The sequence below is a fragment of the Mytilus galloprovincialis genome, chromosome 10 (assembly GCF_965363235.1).
Source record: "Mytilus galloprovincialis chromosome 10, xbMytGall1.hap1.1, whole genome shotgun sequence".
In the NCBI taxonomy this organism is placed as follows: Eukaryota; Metazoa; Mollusca; class Bivalvia; order Mytilida; family Mytilidae; genus Mytilus; species Mytilus galloprovincialis.
In genome coordinates this window covers 79,218,799-79,242,371 of record NC_134847.1, presented here as the reverse complement: position 1 = coordinate 79,242,371, position 23,573 = coordinate 79,218,799, and the positions used below count along the sequence as shown (strand labels likewise).

The 23,573-nt window shown below is 32.2% G+C and overlaps 1 pseudogene; it reads left to right on the top strand.

Moving 5' to 3' along the window:
- The first annotated feature begins 5,951 nt into the window (after positions 1–5,951).
- On the top strand, positions 5,952–22,783 carry LOC143049588 (uncharacterized; annotated as a pseudogene).
- Positions 22,784–23,573: the final 790 nt, after the last annotated feature.

The window sequence follows — 23,573 nt, the reverse complement described above, 5'->3', positions numbered from 1 at the left end:
GTTAATGTATGTATCATTATCAGTTTGCATGGTTTCTTTTGTTACCTGTTCTGACATCGGACTCGGGACTTATTTTAAAATTATTTTTACTGTGCGTTTCCTTATTCTACATTGACTAGATGTATAGGGTGAGGGTTTAGATCTCACAAAACATGTTCAGCCCCGCGTTTATACCTATTTGTGGCCTTATGCTGGTATTTGCTGTCAAGTTGTTGTTTCTTTGACATATACCCTATTTCCATTCTCAACGTTAATTGCAAACCAATTCTCCCTGAAAGTCATTTAAGCCAAACATTTATTAAAATTTGTCTTTTGGTGTAATCGAAAATGTTTTAAAAGTGTTAATGTTGGACAAAACAAGTTTACATAATATTTTTAGGGGCGTATTGTGCTGAATTTCAAAGGTTTTCAATTAACTTTAATAACGAGATAAGTTTTTCAATACCTTAATTCTTCTATTTACATTTTTAAGTACTTTAATTGATTTCAATAAACTTTTTACCTTGCTCACGGCAATATATGCCTGTCAATTATAAAAGTAGGTCTGTTTTGTCTTGTAAAATGTAAATATATGTGAAAAACAAAAGAATGGACAAAAAATTAATTGCATCTGACAGAAAACACAAAAATATTTTGAACACGAGTTCTAGAAAATCTCCTTTTATCAATGATACACATTCGGTCAATGTTTTTGCTTTATCTTTATGATGAGTTTATTTATTTACATGTAAAAGAAATGGATTTGTCAAAAGTAAAATAAAACACAATTTGACAAATAATCCTGCTAACATCACAGATTACATAAATTAATAGTTTTTTTTTATACAAACATTAGAAAAGATAATGATATAGTTTAATTTTAATCTTAACCCTTACTGTCCCAATTTTTACCCATCAAGTATATCATGCAATATTCAGATAAGATAGATTAAAAAACGTATCTACTGTACTCTGTACACAAAACTGTTTATTTTATGGTGTTCAATGTTTAAGGTTAGTCACAAACGTATATACATTTAAATATGGCATATAATTATCGATAACATTCATTGTATATTTTGATTCAAACGTCATTGTGATAATAAGTTGCACAAAGGATGTCTTCTTCAAAATATTCAAATATAAGACAGACTGTTGTACCATGTGAGATGTGTGAAGAAAAAAATAGAATTCAATGGAAATGTTTACAGTGTAATTTCTTCATATGTGAAAAATGCAGAAAAATCCATGAGAAATTCAAATCTTCCGAACAACATAAAATTGTGGACATAAGACACTATCCATATGAGCTTAAACAATGGGAACAATTTAATGATTTCAATAACATTAAATGTGACAAACACATCGGGAAAATATGCTGCTTATTTTGTAAATTTTGTCAGGAAGTTGTCTGCCCTCTGTGTAATACTAAAGTTCATAATACGCATGCAATGACTGAAATAAGTGAAGGTTTCAAATGGACAAATCAGTTTTTATTAGAAAGTTGTTCCAGAACAGACCAGAATCTGCAGACAACAACAACAAATATGCTGAACTTGCAGAAGATTAGAACAGAAGAACATTCCAAGTATTCAATGGAAAAACAACGACTTCGTAATCAGGAATCAATGCTACACAAAATGATAAAAGAACAGTCTGGGGAACTTCACAACGAACTTAATGCAAGATGGGAAAACCTTATCAGGCCAATACAATTCGATGAAAATAATGTTAAAGAAGAGGAAAAAGAATTGCAGACACAGAAAAGATGCCTCATGGAAGCTTCAAATTCAAAAAATGCTGTTGTTGATTTTAAAGCAGCAGAAAAACAAAGACAAATAATCAAGGAAGAAACTACCTTGATTCATGTACAAAAGTACAACAGAATTCCGAACTTTGTACCTGTGCATTTTGAGAAACAAACCATTGCATCTTTATTTGGAAATTTAGAGGATATTCCAGGTCCATCCTTTCCAAAAAAGTCCAGACATCAAATTCGAAAACCAGGACAAACTTTCTTTTCAAAAAAGATATTGTGTAGTTAATTATTAATGACATTCTTATTGTAAGAAGAAAATGTAAAATATAAGTCACTGACGATATTATAGACTATGGAAGTACTTATAACTTCAAACTTGTTTGAGTAACGCCAGAAATATAAAAAAATTCTAACCTTTAATGTTTAACAGAAAATAACCCAGTACTTTCAGAAAACACAGACAGACCATTGATAACAATTAAAACCAGCTTTCTATATATCGACAAACAACAAATCTATATTTGCAGCACACAGAGATTGACAACCATTTCCTCCAAAAGAACAAAGGTTACAATTTCTGCTATTCTAGGGGTGTTCTAGATAGTCACACAAATATTCATTTAAGGCGAAGTGTACGTAATTGCACGCCTCTAGCGGAATACGGGATTAAAAACGTTCGTCGTTAGTTACGCAAGTTATCTCCCTTACTCCAAGAAAGGACACACGAAAGAGAAACTACTTTCTGCGGTCTATAATGAATCCAACAAGCACGCCTGTGCTGTCTTAAACCTCATAGAAATTATCTAAATAACTCCAATTAGAAATCACAGCATTATGTACGTTGTTCTGTCTGCAGCCTGACTTAAAAACACAGGGTTTTTTAGACGCGTAGGAGAAGGCATTTCGTGTATATGATATCAACAGAAAGAAAAAACGCCTCACAACAAAATTATAAACAAATAAACAAATAAACATGTAACAATTTTTCTTCTATTGATATCAAATTAATTAAAATGAAACCTGACCCAACAATATTGTTTTAAAAAGCCGTAGTCTTGAACGAAAAACACAGTACTCAATGTAAAGTTTTATAATAGGTTACAAATAATTAATGAAAGACGTGTGAATTTAATTGTTTTTACAATTTTAAAAAGACGTTGAAATGTTCGTATTTTGTGCAATTGAAAATTTAAGGACATGATTTATATTCATATAAGAAATCAGACGATACCAAGAGAATAATTTGACCACTAGTGCAAAACTTACCAGTCGGAAGAACAAAGACGGAAAACAAACAAAAAATAAACAAATTATGCCCCAAAAATTACTCAGTAACTTAAAATTTGTCTCACTCTAACATTTATCTTAAAATAAGTAAAAATTATGTCATTCAACTCCCAGTTTTCAACTTTTTCTACATGTGCAGAAAATAAACAGGTGTCTTCTATTCCGTCCGCAATTTATGGGAAAACTAAATCTAAATTTAGAACCATATGTGAAATTGAAAGTACACATGTAAGATAAAATATAACATGTCATTTCTTCTTTCACCAATTCCAATTTCAAAGAGATATAGCGAAATCTGTTTTATTTTATTGTGCCTGTGTGCATCATTCAAAATAAGAGAATGTAATTTTGAAGTATCAAGTCTCAATTCAAGATTATGAATGAATAGAATATATAATAACGGGGGGGGGGGGGGGGGTAGGACCTTTATCGGAACTCCCAGATCGGCTGTTTTTAAGCTCGGGATGACCCTTTCGGACTCCGGGAATTCTATTTCCGAATTTCGGGTAGTCGGAATTTAATTTTTTTTTAATTGGGGACCTCGCCGGATTTCGTGTTTTTAAGCCAGGGATTTCGGGATCTGGATCCCTCCTTCCCTCCTCCCTCTATTATGGTTAAAGAAAAGAGGTCAGGAAAGTTTTGTGATACTTGTAACTGCAATTCAATATTTAGTGGAATGAGAGGTGAAATGTGTTCAGACTATTACATTTCGATTCTTTTTTAAATTTAACCAAAGTTTACTGCAAGGGGTGTTTAACGACCTCGATGATTATCCATGAGGGTCTCGCACTCGGTCAGCTCTAGGTTTTCACCTAGTTCATGATCATACAAGAATTGAGAAGCCTGTGTTTTACTAGTCTTATAATATGAGACTTTGGAGTTCATATAATTTACATTAAACGTTTTTTATCGAATATTTCAAGGCTTTTTGACTGTCAATGTTGAACCCCCCCCTTCCCCCCTTTCCAATCGATTGGATAAAATGAATGGATTGCCGCCCCTATTTCAAACTTAAGTCCTATAAACTGACTGGTATTCGAATTTGTTAAAAGAAATAATTGGTATCTCTATTGATTCAATACCGTAATGCCGAAAAACAATCATTTGTTTCCGCGAATTCTGAACAGCTAGAAATATATTCCCAAGTTTCAATTTGAGTGACTCGAATAATTCAAGCCCTTTCCATGTCCGATTTTCTTCCACACGACTGAGAAATGTAGCATTCGTACATCAGCTGAATAATACGGCTGAATTATTCGGGTTACAATTTGTGTAAATCCCGAATGCACATAAAAGTAAAGGTCCAGCCCGACTTTCGGAAATGTACTGTTGTAGATTTCAGATTGATTTCCAGAAATAAAAATCATACAAAAATGTTTCACGCAAATATTCTTCTTCAGACGTGTAAAGTTATACAACGGTTACTAGCCGGTCTGGATTGTGATAAAAAAAGCGCATGCAATGCATAAAATATATAATGTCGTGCCTCAGGGATGTGTTGAATTATAGAGATGCTTTATGCGGCACAAAGATAAGATTAATTTACCCAAATGTACTAAGAATTACCACGCAACTTAAATTTACTTAACTATTGGTTTGTTATCCTGTGCCAGACAGATGGCTGATATTCTGAGAAGAGACTTTGATGAAATGAAGTTTTATGGGAACAAAGATTTTGAAAACACGTCGCAGTGTTTAGATTTTAACAAAAAATAAGGCACCAAGGTCGAAAATAGTTCTAGTTCGTAATGAAGAAAATGTCAACCGTTTTCTAGCTTGGAGATCTCCGCACGCACCCGAATATAATAGACAAATACAATACAATAGGACACAAAACGTAACATAAAGAACTAAAGACCGAGCAACACGAACTCCAACAAAACGGTATACATTTCATACAAGTATAGGACTATATGAAGCGTCGTAACTGTTACGGCGACGTCAATAACGTTGTCGTTGTTTTTTGTTTTTTTAAACTCAAGATTCAACTTTAACAGGGTATAGCTTGAAAAGTAGCACGGTTGCTAAGGACTTTCTTTGCACCAATCGATTCCTCAGACATTTTAGAATCGTCTCATAAATTTTTTAAAAAATCGATTGTCTAAAATAATAGAAAATCTTGGAAATGTAACAATTCCTGCCGAATTTCACGATTTTCCCTATATATCCTTTGTAATTTTGGTGTATGATGCTGTTAACTTCAACAGCTCGTATCTCAAAAACGAAAACGGTTACCCCCTTTTTTTATTTTATTTTCCGATTTATTTTTACAAGCAGAATCTACATGTAAAATTTTGAAACAATCCATTGTGTAGTTTAATTACGTACACTTCGCCTTAATCTGCAAGTAACTGATTTTTTTAGAATTCATTTAATTGTTCTCAAAACTTTACCATATCATAACATTGTACTCTGCATGTGGAGCAGATTCTGGTTACCCTAACGGAGCACCTGAAATCTCTTGATTTATGGTAGGGTTTGTGTTGCATAGTCTTTTTTTTTGTCGAATTTCGTATTTTGCAATGGGATTGTCAATTTGTTTTCGACTTATAAGATATAATGCTTGAATATTCCTTTAATATATTTCGACTCTCTTTTCTTGTTCTTTTGTTTTCCGGATCATATTTGCGGTTTTCCTTGGAAAATCAAGGACTTTCAAAGGTGTGAAAGCATTCGTTTGCTTTTATGAGCTTCTTGCAATACATTTTAATTCGTTTTGTTTGTAATAATTACGTTCTTCATTAAGTAGTCAGACGACTGAGGCGACATAGGCATAAGTGATAAGCATCATTTTAACACACCCCGCCTCCTCCTAAAAAATCAAAAATAAAAACAAAAAAGTGAGCTAGATTCTTGTTGATATTATAGCTTGTTTAAGAATTGGACATGTGAGATATTAATAGATTAAAACATGCAAAATGCGTACAGAAAGGTGATGAATACGATAGCTTTTGAGCCAAATATTTAAAGATAACATATCTTAATATAGAATCGAAGGACGTCTCCAGCAAAGACGGAAACATGGTAAATAATTCTTTATTTGAAGTTAGAATTACTTTCTTATTATTTTAACAATTTACGACAGTACACTCTGCAGCCCTCCGTATCATAAGCATTCACAATAACATGAATACAGGAAGGAGACAATCGTAATGCAGGTTCACAAAAGATCCTTAATTGGTTGAAATTATCAGTGCATACTTGCATAGTCCGGTGATTTCAAAGTTTAGTTAGATGGTGTGTCGCATGTTCTTGAGTTTTATGTTTGTGTTTGTAAGGTCTTCAACACAGAGCCTCAACGCACACCGAACGGCAAGCTGTATAAGGCCCAATATGACCAGTGTAAAGAAAAATAAAAAAAATACTCCGAGGAAAATTCAAAACGGAAATTCCATAATCAAATTGGCAAATTCAAAATCAAAAGCACAAACACATTAAACGAATGGATAACAACTGTCATATTTTTGACTTGGTACAAGAATGTTCTTACGTAGAAAATTGTGGATCGAACCGAATTTTATAGTTAGCTAAATCCCTCACTTCTAAACCATTCAAAGTGGCAAACCAACGGTGTAATCTGTATAAAAAACGAGAAACACTTATGGTCCACATCAACAAACGATATCCACTGAAAATCAGATTCCTGACTTAGGACAGGTGCAAACACTAGATAACATGTATCTATTATTTATTTTGACTATTCATTTATTATGTCTGTTTTGTTCACGCATCGTTGTAAATATAACGAGATGTGATGAGACTGTCATACAAGTGAGAGGTTTAGCGGTATAAAACCAGGTTCAATCCACCTTTTCTACATTTGAAAATGCCTGTACCAAGTCAGGAATATGACAGGTGTTGTCCATTCGTATTTTGATGTGTTTTGTCATTGATTATGGACTTTCCGACGCGGAGTTCAGTATTTTTGTGATTTTACTTTTTACAAGCCAAAAAGAACTCTTCGGTCCGAAAACAGCATGATTCTAGTCAAACCACCAGTTAGAACAAAAACATACAGTGAAAGACGAGTTGATAGAGCGGCTGCATGCCGTTTTATTGAATGACTTGCCGAAAAAACTACCAATCACGGAATGTATGAATGCTTTCAGGAAAAACGATGAAAATTATTTACTCAGACAGGCTTTTCCACATAATTATTATTCGGACGATATAATACTTTTATTCGATCTCAGTATATATTTAGATGTATATTACTTACTTTTTATTGCATTTGTATTTCCTTTACACTTCTGCTGATTTTCTTTTAATATTTCTCAATGATAAATAATTTTTAATTTTCATATACTTTTGTTTTAAGGTTTGTATTTTGTTTTAATTGAAACATTGACACATAGATTTTTTTTATATACTATATATACTTGTATCGTTGTTTTTTTATGCATTGTAAACAGCTTTGAGTAAATGTTTGCTTAGATAGCGCTATATAAGCACTGTAAATAATGATAGCTTATTTTACACTGATTCCAAAAATATATAGTTTTATATACTTTTGCCTGTAAACCCGGATATAATTGACCTCTTCCGATTAACAGAAATCACTTCTAGTCTTTAGTGATAAGTAAATGTATGTAAATTACAAAAAATATCGATTCTAAGTACTTTTATATGAAAAAAGCGCCAAAAAAGCTTTTCTCAGGGTTACTTCCGGTTGTCATTTTTCACCTAATATTTTGTACAAGGTCATATGGTTTTATAATGAACTTAGTTGAAGTCATAATCATATAACCTTATATAAAGACATTTCAAGGACAGTAACTCCTATTAGATGCCCTTAAAATGTATCAGACCAAATGTAACATATCTTCATTACAATAAAGCAAACATTTTTCACTTGTTCTTTTATATGTATCTTTCAAATTGTCGGAGAAAATGCAAAAACAAGCAAAACGTCACAATTGAGAACTTGACCTTGACCTTTGACCTTGACCTCATTTTCTTAGTTAGGACCTAGGGTCTTAAATAAAAGTATTCCAGGGTTATACGGTTGACGATATATACCGTTTGATGGTGCGCCTGCCAGATGCGGAACGTACAGATAAGGTAATAGGTAACAGGTGAATATACTATTGGTATCGTTATCGGAGTCGACCCTGAACATGTTAATCATTGGCAATATTTATTATGTGAAAAACAAAAGGTTCTGTAGTGGTGTAGTTTTTAATCAACACCATTGTCCTATATTAGCTATATATACAGTTGCATTCTTTGATTTGTCGTTTTTACCACATGACGGCTGACAAATTTTACCTCGTTATTTTAAAAGTATTATAGATATTTTCTTTTAGAACGATAGGTCACTCTTTCAAAGAATTAACCCGGACAATACCATGTTCCAATGAAACGTGCTCCAAGGCATAAAATAATGACTTGCATGTGTAAGGTCATTATTTTCCTTGATAAAAATGCAAAATTTAATTTACTTCAAAATTATATTCGTCTGATAGTTTTTTGTTTCAAATTTGGGAATTTTATGTAAAACATTTATCCAAACTATTAAAAGTATGAAATAAACAATTAATAGGTCACGGGTATGAAATATGTAACTTCGTTTTGTTTTTATTTTAGTTTAGGCGCCATCTAATTAACTATCAATTTGACCTCTAAATAGTTATCAAAGGTACAAGGATTATAATTTAGTACGCCAGACGCGCGTTCCGTCTACATAAGACTCATCAGTGACGCTCATATCAAAATATGTATAAAGCCAAATAAGTACAAAGTTGAAGAGCAGTGAGGATCCAAAATTCCAAAAAAAGTTTTGCCAAATACGGCTAAGGTAATCTATGCCTGGGATAAGAAAATCCTTAGTTATTCGAAAAATCTAAGTTTTGTAAACAGGAAATTTATTAAAATGACCACATTATTGATATTCATGTTAACACCGAAATGTTGACTACTGGGCTGGTGATACCCTCGGGGACGAAACGTCCACCAGCAGTGGCATCGACCCAGTGGTGTAAATAGTTATCAAAGGTACCGATAACCATATAAGCGATGCAAAGTTAACATAAATATAGATATACATAGATTAAGCAAACTCATGCTGTTGAATATTTCTAGGTCTATTTCATTTCATATTTTAGATACAAAATAAATGTTTATCATCATTTTTACCAGTATAAGAATGATTGTTTTTGGATCGAGTCAGTCAATCAAATGATTCACCTTTGTTCCACTTTCAATATAGACATTCTTTTCCTTTTAATAACTTGACACAAGTAATTCATGTATTATCATGTGTTAAATTGAAGTTCACATGAATACGGATTCAATGAGGTCGAATTATTCACTTGTAAGTGAATAATTCATAATCACGTTTTTAAGGTTATTTTGACAAAATTGAACCATACTAGTTGCTTAAAGCGAATTATTATTTTACTATTAGCATTTCAATAATGATTAAGTAAAAACAATAATATATAAGATTTTTTTATATATCTCGTAGCTAGTGTCCCTTTCAAGTTCAATTTATGATTGGCTTAACAAAATATGTCATTGCCCGCATTTAAATGTTACAAACAAATAATGAGAAGTTCTGTTAATTTCTCGCTACAATACAAAAATATTATCATATATTTGAGATGAAGATTGATGTAAAACTTTCATAACACTTTTAATAAAAAAAGCCAGATTACATATTGTGGGAGAAATTTGGAAAATCTTATTGATTTGCACTGAATAGGAAATCATACTGTAACCTACATGTATTGATATTTGTTTTCGTGTAACATGTACATGTATCACGATTTCGTGATCTCTATGTGTCTGTTCTTAATATTGATGTATACCTTTTAGACCCCTTTTACACTAGCAAAATATATTGATCTTTACTGAGACCGATCTTTTAAAGATCCATCTTTGGTCTAATGTAAACGGGAAAGATAGATCTTCAACCGGACTTTAAAAGTCTACCTCCAGAGGGGGTTTTAAAAAGATCGATCTTATTTTAATCGATTTGTCTTTTAGTGTAAACGCTTAGATTGATCGCGATCGACCTTTTTTTCAGGTCAAGGCTATCTTTAGATATGATAAATCTGCGCATGTTCGGCGTCAAAAACACACGTGTTTCAAAACGATGGATGGCATAAGAAAAGTAAACATAGATTCCGCTGTTTTTGAATAACACAAAATGTATCTTCTCAATCGATAAGTTCTATTTCTCTGCTTCAAACTCTCGTCTTCAAACACATTGACCGTTTGTTTTTTCAGGGAAAGTCCACACATATATCTTTGTGTAATGACTTGTAGTGTATGAACCAAAATTATAATGAATAAATCCATACGAAATCCCAAACAAGTAAACTATTTTCTACATCATTTTGTATGCGAGATGCAAAATGTCCTTTAATATTCTATTTTTAGGATTATTTGTTTACGAAATATCGGTTACTTTTTATGTTGTAGTCAGTGTGAACGGACTTGATTAAATAAGATCGATCTCGATCGATATTGCTTGTGCAATGTAAACGCAAACTGATGTTTTTAAGATCGATTCAATTTCTTACAAGTGTAAACCAGTTCTTACTCTATCAAATGATCAGTTAATAAAATATTCTTATATACTATATTGAATAACATCCACGTACCTCACAATTAGGTCGAGTTTGGGGGGCGGGGGGGGGGGGGAAGGGGCTACGGGGGGAATAAAAGTATATTATGATAATCTGAAAAACAAATTGTAATTTTATTCAAAAGAAAATTATTCTGAGTATTTCTTTCAATTCAATTATAATTGTTGAAAAAAAAATCATTTTTCCGCGATAGATATGTCATTAAAAATAGAAAAAATAGTAACATAGCACCCCCTTTTTTTCCCATAAACTAAGTTGGTACAATGAATAACTAACAAAGTGACTTGTATTTTTCAAATACCGTTATCGGATGGTAAACATTCACCTGTGCCTTTCTTCATGCAGTTACAGTAATATTTTTTTTTATTGTGTATGGATAATAATTTCTAAGGTTTATATCTAGATTTATTAGTGAATTTATTTCATATTCTTGATGAGCCGCAGGGCGTATTAAAATCTAAACGCATCAGAAAGGAATATCCCACTTTAGTGTGGTCGGTAAAATAGGCTGGTAAATTTTGCAAATCTTAATAAAAATAGGTTTTTCTTGTCGTAGAACACCCCTAGGAAATCCTGACATCCCGAGGTGTGTTTTAAACTTTATATTATGCATTATCTATAACAGAGTTTTTGGAAAGCTAGAGATTTAGGTATTTTTTTTATTTTGAAACCTTTTTCTTTAGAGTTGCTTTCAAATAGTTTAATTCCAATGTAGTTTGAAGTTATTAATATTTTCATAACTACATTAAAGGTAGAAATCTTACTGCACCATTAAACTTCAACTAATTCAGAATTTTTGGTTTGTTTCAAAATTCAACTATTAGTTAGTTTCAATCACTGTGATAAGTAATTTCTATCTGATAAATGTGCTTCAGGTCAGTTGTAACTCAAATATAGAAACTCTCTTTTGAACTGTAGATAAGCCTACATAATAGAGTTATTCTTTACTAAGAACATGATTTACATTCCATCAGAGACATTTTATTTTACAATTTTATTAGTCGAGAGCACTTTGCTATATTCTAAATGATTTAAATTTGTTGAATTGCTACTTAACTACTTAATTTTCGTCATCCTATGTTTGTCATAACTTTTCTTATTGAAATATCAATTGAATTCTACTCACTTTCATTGGCTTGTTAAATTAAATACCCCTTTTCTTCACTCCAAGATTTGTTTTCACACGGTGAACACTTACTAGTTTTTATATTATTGTTGAATTTTGAGATGAAGCGTTAATCAATAATTTTGATGGTTCATAAGGCATTTTAACTCCTCCATCCGTACCCTGTTTATGAATCTACAGTATATTATATTTGTCTACTTGTCTTTATGGTTACCTTTATGTTTTAACAATATTTGAAGTTCTATATTGGTTATTCTTAAATTTGTGTGAATCCATTTAATAAGTCTAATATTGTTTTTATTAGTTTAATTGTTTTAAGAAATTGAAAGTTATTTACTCACTCATCATACGGCTAAATCATAAATTATTCGAAAGCGTCTAAAAAGTTGCCTAGAATAATCCTTACGAATGTATGGAGTCGTTATAGAGAACGACAGTGTACACAATAAAAAAAAAAGAAAATAAACGTCTGAAAAAAGTAAAGATAGAATAAAAAACGAAAAGTTTCATAAAAAGTTTTATCCAAGAACTTAAATTATTTTCACAGAAATAAAGAAATGTACAATTATTTGTTTTCCAAAGCCATTCTACAACGATTTTCACGTTTTCATACAACATTTTTGAAGCAAACTTTACAAACAACTGACATTGGCAAAATTTATGTCTTATTTCACACATTCTGATTGGTATAACTGTATGCTATTTTGTTTTACCAACGATTTCCTCCCACCCAGACCATTGGTGTCAAAAAGTATTTTTAGCCAAAAAAAGTCATATACGACATTTTGGAATCCCGGCGTCGATGTGCCTTATAGGGATCATGGGTTCTCACATGTCGATTGGCAGGGATGTATGACTTTTCATACATTTGTGAAATGGTTATTCTGATTCCCCAACAGACATTATGCCACATTTACTCTGCGAACATACACAGTGTGGGTACAATTACAAATAACATTGTAAAATAAAGTGTGTGTCGTATCAGTCAAATGACTTTAAAAAATTCTGCTTGTACGGTATTCACTTGCAAGTTGGGCATCGTTTGTTCCCACAACCATCATTAGAGCGTACTGAGAAATAGCCTTGTGAAGATGATACAACAGTTCTTAGCAACATGTCTTTCAGGCTTTTGGGACTACGAAAAGCCAGTATGGATTGCCCAGGAAATGTCCTGAACGTTTTCACAGATAAGGTATGACAAATAATCAACTAAAATGGAACTCTTTTGTTGACCTTTTTCTCTTTAAGCTGTGAAAGTTCGTCTTGGCTGATATTGTAAGCACGAGATAACCCTGTATTGTTGTAAACTCTCCATTATTTTAATTTAAGCTATTTATGTTTCAAGGTTCTTGTCATTGGATGTAAAACCGTTGTTCTTTTAACCATCCTGACATCATATGCAGTTTGTGCATCCCACTATGGTAATGGGACCAGGTTTATTGGACTTGGCTACAATATTCTTATTGGAAATCCAGATGGAGGAGATCATTCCCAAACTGGAATAGATGTTGGAATAAAAAGTACCAGACATATTTTTAAACTGACACCAGACAAAGCTTCTCAGCTGATTGAGATGGATGGTAGAACACATTGTACTACACACACCAGCAAATCAGTATTCTACGATGCTAAATCATACCAAAAGTATTTACTACATTGTAGGAGACTTTGTAACGTTTGGTAATAATTTCGTATACTGCATTCAAAACTGTTTGTTTAGATGTGTATATTCGTAGCATGAATTACCCCATGTAATATATAGCACTCCCTGAACGTTTACACAACAAAGAATCTAGCCGGCGAAGAACTGACAAATTTACAATGTACTTTGTTTATAGTCAGAAAGGTCAATTGACGGAAACAACATGTATTCAGAGATTATTTATTGCATTTTATATTGTTTGACATTGGCGTTCGCTTTAGCCTTATATTCGAATTCCAATCGATAGATTTCACTGAAATTAAGATTAAAAAAAAAAAAAAAAAAAATTACACGCATGATTCTTATTTTACAACACCAGATGGACATTGCGATGATTGGTGTCTCTTTTAAATTGATGCACCAGTTCAAACTATTAAAAATTAAGAGTATGCCAGATGTTGCTAATAAAGATGACATAAGGTAGATAAGTAGTTTTAAGAAATAGTCATACATAGGTAACAATACTTCATTTTATGTTATGACATACAAAATTGAAAGCAAGAAAAAATGCATGTAATAGGTATAATATAAATTGCATATATTTATGTTGTCGTGTATTGCCCGGCATGCTATTTAAGACAAAAACAAAGAAGATCAAGCATGTTTTTATCAAGAGTTTAACTTTCAGGTCCCGGTGATAGCTCTATTATGCCTTATGCGTTCACAGCAAGTTTATGTAAGTAAAAGTTTAAATGTTAGTAATTGTTTAATCGTAGGTTATATTTTCTTAGGAGTAGTATAATAGCATTTTAAAGATTCAAATAGAATACGTTTATATATTTAAATTGCACATTTAAAGACACGATAATAGAATATGACACAGTGTTCTTTAATGAAATATAAAAGTAAGGAGATGTGCTATGATTGCAAAGATATCATTCACCATGTCAATATTTTGTTTTTATCTAAATTAAATAGATAGAAAAAAATTAGTGAAATTCAAACGAAATGTATGATTTTTTTTAAGAACTTGAACAAAATGTTTCTTTGGATTTTAGTCATTACATTTACCATGTCAATATATAAAAGTACTAATATATCGTCACATAAACGTCGGTTTTTATCAAATCTTCAATAGACATATTTAACCTATTTACATTTAATCTCAACATAAGTTCAATCCCAAACAAAAGATTTACAGTTGCTTATGTTAAAATAGTGCTTCTGTTTTTGTTAAAATATTAATCCATTCGTATTCCCCAAACTGTATAATACGGCTTCTCAAACAAAAGGCTTACTGACCATTCATTTTGTGCTTTACATTCCATTACATATGAAAATAAATAAAGATATATTTGTTCCCGTAAACAAACACCATAAAAATTATTTGTCATTGCAAAAATCAGCTATAACATAGGTTTCATTTAAAAATGCACTGAACCTCACTAATAACTGTTCCAAAAACGGTTCCTACCTGCAAATTGTACTAAGGGCCTCCCAAAAAGCCACAGAAAAAAACCCTAAAGCATGACTGAGTCAAATCGAAACCCACCTTAAGAGACTGGGCTTTAACACAAGACTTTCAAAAACGTAACGTATAAATCACAAGAACAAACTGTTCGAATAAAAAAATAACTGAATATATAAAAGGATTTCTTGTGTTTTGAATAACTAGCCATCTTTGCGAAACATCTTTGGTTTCAACTTTCATCAAACACTTCAATAGACATAATGTGATATATTTAAAAAATGCACTTCTCAAGTTAGCCAGCATGTTAAAAAATCTCAACATAAATATAGGCGCTGGACACACAATGTCTCAAATGCAGGGGTTCCAATCCCACTGAAATAAATTGCTAACACAAATATGCCGATCTTACATTGTTTGGCTAAATTTTGAGACGAAATATTTATAAATTATGGTGAAACATATGGCCCAAAATAACCAAAGTGTATTCGATGTAGGAACGTCTATCACAAAGTTGTCATATGTGTACTCCTTAGATTAATTGCGTTTTTCTTCATCCGGATTCAGAACTGTAATAATGTATGGTAATCCAAAATAAAGTCAATACTTATGTAAAGGTTCGGTAGTACTTAACAATACATATACTAGGTGTTACCATGATATAGATTATTCATGTCTTCTATAATTGTTAAGGAACATGTTTTCTTAATCCATTCGATTTTCGTCTACAGACTACAGACTATTGTCATATAAGTACAATTTGAAAATATAATATTACATTCGCTGTCATAAAAGGAATATTCAAGGAATATTGAAAATCAAAAGTCCCATATCAAATGACAAAATCAAAAGCCCACACACATTAAACGAATAGAAACTATTTTATTCCTGACAAGAAATAAACATTTCCTTATGTAGAAAATGCATAATCAAACCTGTTTCTTGTGTTTGCTGACGCTTATAATCATAGTATTCAGGTGTCGGGTGTGTGCTGGTGGTGAGAAACATGCAATTAATTCTTTAATTCTACCAACTTAAAAAAAAGGCAGATAACTACTTTTAATACGTTTGTTTTATTAATTATAGTTTTCAAAGATATGGAACATATGACAAAAGACAAACAAGATGTATACAGGGATGATATAACTGTATGTAACGAAGGACAAACCAGATACATCCTACCACCAACGTATCCTTATCTGCACGAAATATCCCCAGAGTTTGCAAGTGCAGTGTGTCAGTTACCCGTGGAGTATAACCAAGATGCATACCGTCGATTTTTAGATAATTGGGGAACAGTAAGTAAAAGAGTACTGTTAGAATTCACAGTGGCTTTTGCTACTACAGCATACGTGTACATAGCTTAACTATTCTTATGTGGGTCTATTAGGACAAAAAATAATATTTTCAATGGTGATTATATTAAAAAAAGATAAATTATACAGAGTTATACAGTAGAATAAATTGAAAAACTTTTCAGCTTATCAACTCCCAGTAGAATCAAATATGAACATAAGAGATATAGTTACGATAATGTTGTCAGGTCATTAAAGATTGCATATTTTGGCGTTAATATTGATTCACTTATAGGGTCTTTGCATCGGAACTAAACACATTTATTCAAAAACCAGTTGTTGGCATAACACGGGTTATTTTATTCTCATATATAGAATCAAGAAAAACAAGTTATGTATCAACAAGAACTACCAAAGATAGGCCATCAGGCAAAATTGAGTTATATAATTCAACATATTACATATGCATGGCAAGGTTCCTGATTTAGGAAATATACATGTGGTTGACTAAGCTTAGTTAAATGAGATATTCCATCTTATCACCAATCCGATGGTATCAAACATAATTCGCAACATATAATATATATTCAGGACTTATATATAAAACACGAAACGGTGCAAACATTTCACAAACTTTGATTTTTTGGCGGAATGATGTTCCTCTTGCCGCTTTGAATAGACGGTTAATTTTGTACGATTTGCTCCAATATTTCTAATGAGTCAGATTAAAACACACTTACAATGCAAACATATATATATAAACACTAGAACACATCCGTGATATCGCGGGGCCGTGACTGAATTAAACTATATAACTATGCGTAAGCCTTATTTTAGTATTGATATTGTCTTCTGATAAAGTCATGCCGATTATAAGATGCACAGTTTTCTCTGCTTTCAAAATCTTTCTGTTTGAACCAGTCAATTGTCCTATGATAGTTATAAATAAAGTTGAATTCTTTGATTCGCTGTTTTAAGTCATGCCACCTAACAAATTGAAAACTGTACCTATACACCTTATTTTAAGTCTAGAATTTTAGTATTAGTATTTTCACCTTAGAAAGTTATACTGATTTAAATACTACAATAGGGAACAATGTGACAATGATTGAATTTAGCAGTGTCAACCCTGTGAATATAACCCGTGTATATAGCAAAATCCTAAATATAGTGTTTGGCGGTGCGCCTGTCAGATGCAGAACGCACAGATAAGGTAATAGGTAACAGGTGAATGTACTATTGGTATATGTATCGGATTCGACCTGGAACTTGTTAATTATTGGCAATATTAATTATGTTGAAAACAAAATTTAAAGGGTCTGGAGTGGTGTAATTTTTAATCATTACAATTGTATTATTTTAGATATATATAAAGTTAAATTCTTTGATTTGTCGTTTTTTCCCCATGATGGCTGACAGATTGGACCTCATTATTTAAGTATTATAGATAAGTGGTTTTTGTTGTTTGAAATTAAATAAAATCAGTATAAACTGTGTAAGCAGACACTGTAGGTCACAGTGGACACATTATATTTTTTTTCAGTTTAACTAATAAGTCACCAGAATAAAACCTGTTAAAAACAAGAACAAGAACTTTGGGTCTCGTTATCTCCTGATGACTACCACAACTGGCGAAACATTATTAAGTTTTTCTGTCAAATAGTCATCCTTCCATGGACACATTTTTTCCAGTCTAAGGTTTTTTATTGGAATTGAGATGTACAGACGAATAAATCTCTTCATCTGAAATCCAGTAACAAATCTTAAACTCGATTTTTTTCCTTGCATTAAAATATTTGTTAACATTTTAAATTGTTTTAAATTTTGATATTATATACCTTTTGCATCAAATGAGTTTTTGGCACACCGCTTTTTTTTTTTTTTTAATAAATACTGTTTATCGATTAAAGACATGCAAATGTTTGTCAATTTTATTTTACAGCATGTCATTGTTAGCGTAGGAATTGGAACAAAAGTGGTAAACAGATATGACCGCCTAATGGTAGAATTAGCAAACACGGCTATACGGGTAAGCATAGTTTGCCATGTAGAAAGTGTACAAAAAGAGATGATTTAACTTTCCGTTTTTATTATTCAAATACCACATTCTTATATAATGTATCTCTCACAATTGATCTGATATCCCAGAGCTTCCATTTCCATAATGATAATTGAAAGGTAGTTGCTGCTTACAAGAAAATTCTTAAACCAATGACTCATAGTATTAAAGTAGACTGAACTTTACGTGAACTATATAGTGACAACACCAAATAAGTCCCAACATCGAATATGTAGTTTCCATGAACCACACGATAGGTGTCGTATGTGGAGCAGGATGACTACATATTTAAAAACAAGAATTCATGAGGACTACCACAAATGGCGGAACATTATGAAGTTTTTCTGTCTTTTTTTGTTTGTTACATAAGACTTAGACAAAGAAGAGGGACGAATGATACCAAAGGCACAGTCAAACTCATAAATCTAAAACAAACTGACAACGTCATGGCTAAAAATGTAAAAAGACAAACAAACAACAGCACACACGACACAACATAGAAAACTAAAGAATAAACAACACGAACCCCACCAAAAAACTAGGGGTGATCTCAGGTGCTCCGGAAGGGTAAGCAGATCCTGCTCCAAATGCGGCATCCGTCGTGTTGCTTATGCGATTAAAAACCCGGTAAATAGTCTAATTCAGTAGGTCACATTCATGAAAGGGAAGGGGATTGTAGTTACGACGTAAGGAACATATCCGATATCATTTGTGAAACGGTTATTCCATAACGGTCAACAAACTCGTGATGGCGTTCATAAAATTTACGAAGGGATGATTACAACTTCACCATTTGGAACTCTTGGTTTAATAGCTTCCTTGTGAGCAGCAACCCCCTATCAAGGAAATCATGATAGGAAATGCAAGCACGGGAATATCGTATCAATTGGGAGATATATACCCCGTATGCAGGTGCAGCTGGAATGTTGCTACTTAGAAATGGAAAGTTCACAATTGGAAAGTTGAAATCATCTCTTTTGTCGTAAAGTTTTGTTTTCAACCGACCCTCATTGTCAATTTCTAGATGTAAGTCAAGATATGAGGCCGACTTAACTGTATCTGTAGTATCCTTTATCTCTAGCTCGATTGGATAGATGCGTTCCACATAGTCACCAAATTTTGAATTATTTAGTGAAAGACAAACTAATTTAGACTATTTTTGTCTTTCATTGTTTTGCCTTGTATCTTTCTGTCTTTCTTCTACTTGATTTGAGTTAAATTTCATTTGTATATAAAATGATTGAAAGTTTGTTAATAGATAATACGCTTTAAGTTTAATGTTGTTTTGATTATAAAACAATTAGTGGAAAAAAAAAAATTATCAGAACATATTAGGACAATCATGCGGACGACGAAGTCCTTAAGCAATGAGCAAAACGCATTGGAACAAATAATAGCCGATATTGGTTACATGATGACGTTAAGAAAGTACGTTCATTTGCAAATTTTATTATAATATGTATAAGAACTGGATTGTCATAAAAATCAACATCACACAGTAATGCACGAGTCTATAGTGGCGATATAACTTGCAGGAAGGAGCAGGAGCAACATCTGTTGTTAAAAACTACATGGGATATGGAACCGTTATTATAATGAATCCAACGCAAATTCACAATATTGATTTGCATAATTTAAAAGGAGGTAAATCAGTCGGAACGTTAAAGGTCGGACTGGAAAGCGATCCCGAACCTGTTTCATATAAGCTAGCTACCATTGCTTATTTTATTGATGACTCATTTTGGAACAATGGCATCAATATTGAAACTTGTAGCGGACAGGCACGAAATTTGAGTAGTCTCCAGTCCAACGTGATTAAAGCTTTATCAGAGTATCCACGACTGTATGGAATACAATCACCTCCAAAAGGTAACATTTCATAATCATCAATGTGATTACTAAATACATGAATATCTTTTAAACAGCAATAAACATTAAGAGATTTCATACAACATTGTTTGCTTGGATTAATATTGTAACTGACAATATATGTAAAAAAGCTGTACAGATCTAATGCAATGTTTAAAATTAAGTTTTGAACAAATTTGTAAACCTACGAAAATAATCTCAAATAATTGATTATCAAAATTTGACAACAGTTTTCTCAAAGAATGGTATTGTATTAAATTATCATTTGATAGATGATCTTGTGGGTTTACGTATAGTCTATTTACCTGGTCCTCAAATATTAATTGCATATACCAATCATCACTCTCTAAAATGTAGCATAGTCAAGTCTGTAATAATAATAAAAACGAGAAGTATAATTGTCAATCTGTTCCTATCTGCAACTGCCAAAAAAGGCTAAAGACAAAACATTAAACAATGATATTCTTACTTAGTAATCAAAAGACACAATAGCAAAGTTGATGAAAAAAACATATACAATTGTACTTAATTTCTTGTTATTTTGTATCAATAAATTGAATGAATGAATGAATGAATGCATTATTAAATTAATTACCGGAAGATTATTAAGTCTTAGATTTCGTTCAAATGAATTACACTAATATTCTTCTAAATTCGTTCATAGATTCCAGTATTTGGTTTTGAAATTTTTCTATTTTGTGGAATGCATATTCAAATCTGGGTGTCAAACCTAAAGCTAGGGTAATAATGTAAGTTTCAGAGCAATAGCAAATTCATAAACTATGATAAATATGACGTCACAAATGCCATACACTCACTTATCTATGGCAGTTTTTGGTTTTCTCCAATTAAATGGCAGGTTTGAATATTACGTAATTTGCCGTCACAATTATATAACGTCAGATAACTTTCAATCTACCGCTAACAATGACGGTTTAGTTACACAGAAGAAAAGAAAAAGCCAGTTTTTAAGGACCGTAATCCATAAGTAATTTTGATATCAGAATTGTGTTTGTTTCCGCTCATCATTTTCTTGTTTTCGTGTTGTGTTCCTTGTGATGCCCTATGCCTTAATTGTACGAGTTTTTACTGTGCATCTCGGTTTGCTTTTTTGTAGTTTCTTGCACTTTTCTTAACTCTCTGATCTCTTTTAATATTCTTTTAGATGTAACATAACCAATAGCATTTTGTCAACAAAACAGTGACTACCTGTGTTATTGTAGCAAAGCTTTCATGAGATTTGGAGACCAAATAAAATGTATCATAGATTTCTAATGAATATTTACATGATTTTCCGCTATACGTATGTCGAATAGCTGTACTATTGGAGAAATAAGGATTTTTTTAAAGGAAATTAAGTGTTTGATGTTAGTCATTGTTGATTGTAGGACTTTGACTTAAATCGTCATCAGTAAAAAAATATTTATATCAATGTCCCAATAAATATTATAAAAAATCAAACTGCTTTTTGGGCTTTTTGAGGGATAAATGAAGGTTAAAACAGGTACCAAGATCAGAGAAGAAAATGTTTTCAAATGAAAGCAGCATTCTGCTATCTTTGGCCATTTTGACTTGCTTAAAGCGACTTTGAAATCATTGGTCAGACATGTACGGACAGGTCCTTCATTTTTAAGAAATTCTAATCTAGATCTGAAAACTGGAAATACGCCATAGATCAGTAAACGGAAAAATTGTCAAAGATAAGGCTTTAAAAAACTGCTATAAATAGGGGATGACATGACGTGAGGTTTATCATAGATTATAATCTGCCATAGATCTGGAGCTCACAATAGATTTGAGTCCTACATATTTTTTTTTCAATGATATCAATTTAAAATCAACATTAGGTACATGTATTTGAATGCTGTTATATCGGCACTATCATTTGTAGACGTAACGTTCATCTGGCGCAAATGTGATATTTTAATTCCAGAAACTATAATTTGAAACCATTAGGTCGACGCCACTGCTTGTGGAGTTTTAATTTCCCGAGGGTATCACCAGCCCAGTAGTGAGCACGTCTGTATTCGCCTGATTTATCATTGACATGTTCATAATTATATATTAACTGTTTACAAACTTTTAATTTTTGAAATACTAACTTTAATCTTTTCTACCTCAGGAATAGATTACATTTGCTGGATGTTGCATTTTTGAACTTTCCTCGGAGTTCAGTATTTTTGTGATTTAACTTATTTTATATTTTGACGTGGCACACTTTCAGAATTCAATTTAACCGTTTTTCATTGACAGGAAATATATGAAGAACGAAGTACCTTATGTACTGGCTCCGAGATTCGTGTTGCTAAGTCTTTAGTTTTCTATGTTGTGTTTTGTGTTCTACTGTTCTACTGTTTGTCTGTTTATCTTTTACTTTATTTAGACATGTCGTGGCCAGTTTATTTTCGATTGATGAGTTTGAATTTTCCTTGGGTATCTTTCGCCCTTTTTGTATTATTCTGTATAATTGCATATTCAAAAATATATTTTAGAATCATTATTAACAGTCGCTCTTATGTGGCCAAAAGGAAGTTATGGATTTTATAAACCTAAATCCGGATGCCCGATGTCCCCATTTACATGGTTGGAGGGGTGGAGCCGCCAGGATGCTGAGGATCATCACAATAGTAATTACTGTTCTATTTGTTACATATGGAATGATATTTTAAATCTACGTAATGCCTTATACGAACGGATTATGTATTAGATAAAATACAAAGGTAACAAGAAACAGGCCGGTAACAACCGTTGCCGGATAGTTTTTCTGCACGAGTAGTCAGGTTGACCTGACAACAAGTCAAAAAACTATTCGGCTGGTTGTAACCGGCTTGTTTCTTTTGTTTTTTATCTGACTTGTACGACGTTTCAAGAAAGTAATTATAATACTTTTAGCAAGACTTAACATTTGAGACACTTAGATAGCCATAAAGCAGTAAACAAAAGTTATAGTATAAACACATTTTTTTTATTTCCCTTCAACTGAGATTCTAATCTAATAATTTGATAAAAAAAAGAACCATTTCATGTAAAAGATAAATGTTGTACGCATTTAAGACTTTTTAAAATGCAACTTCGTAAAAAAGTAATAAATTAAAGAAATATTTTAGTGGTTAGCAAGATAACGTTTAATTTTATGAATGAAACGGAAAGCGGAGAGGTGGAAGGTTAATTCATTTTAAGAGAAACAGGCTGTGATCTTTATTTTTGATGAAAAAATGCAGGATGTGCCCCCATTCCACCTTAAAAAAAAATCGTAAAAATCGCGCGTTTGTTGCCAAATACACGAATCTAATATTCAGTGGTGGGGGTCGCAGGGGTTGGAACATCCCTTTTTTGGACGATCAATGCATTTAAATGGGGACATACAGTTGGACCCCCACCCCCACCCCTGTTTTGTCCTGGATTTGGACCTGAATCCGCCAACATATATAAATGTATCAAAAGAATGAACTTCCTACTTCATTAGTGAATGAAATGTTTATGAAAAAATGGATTTT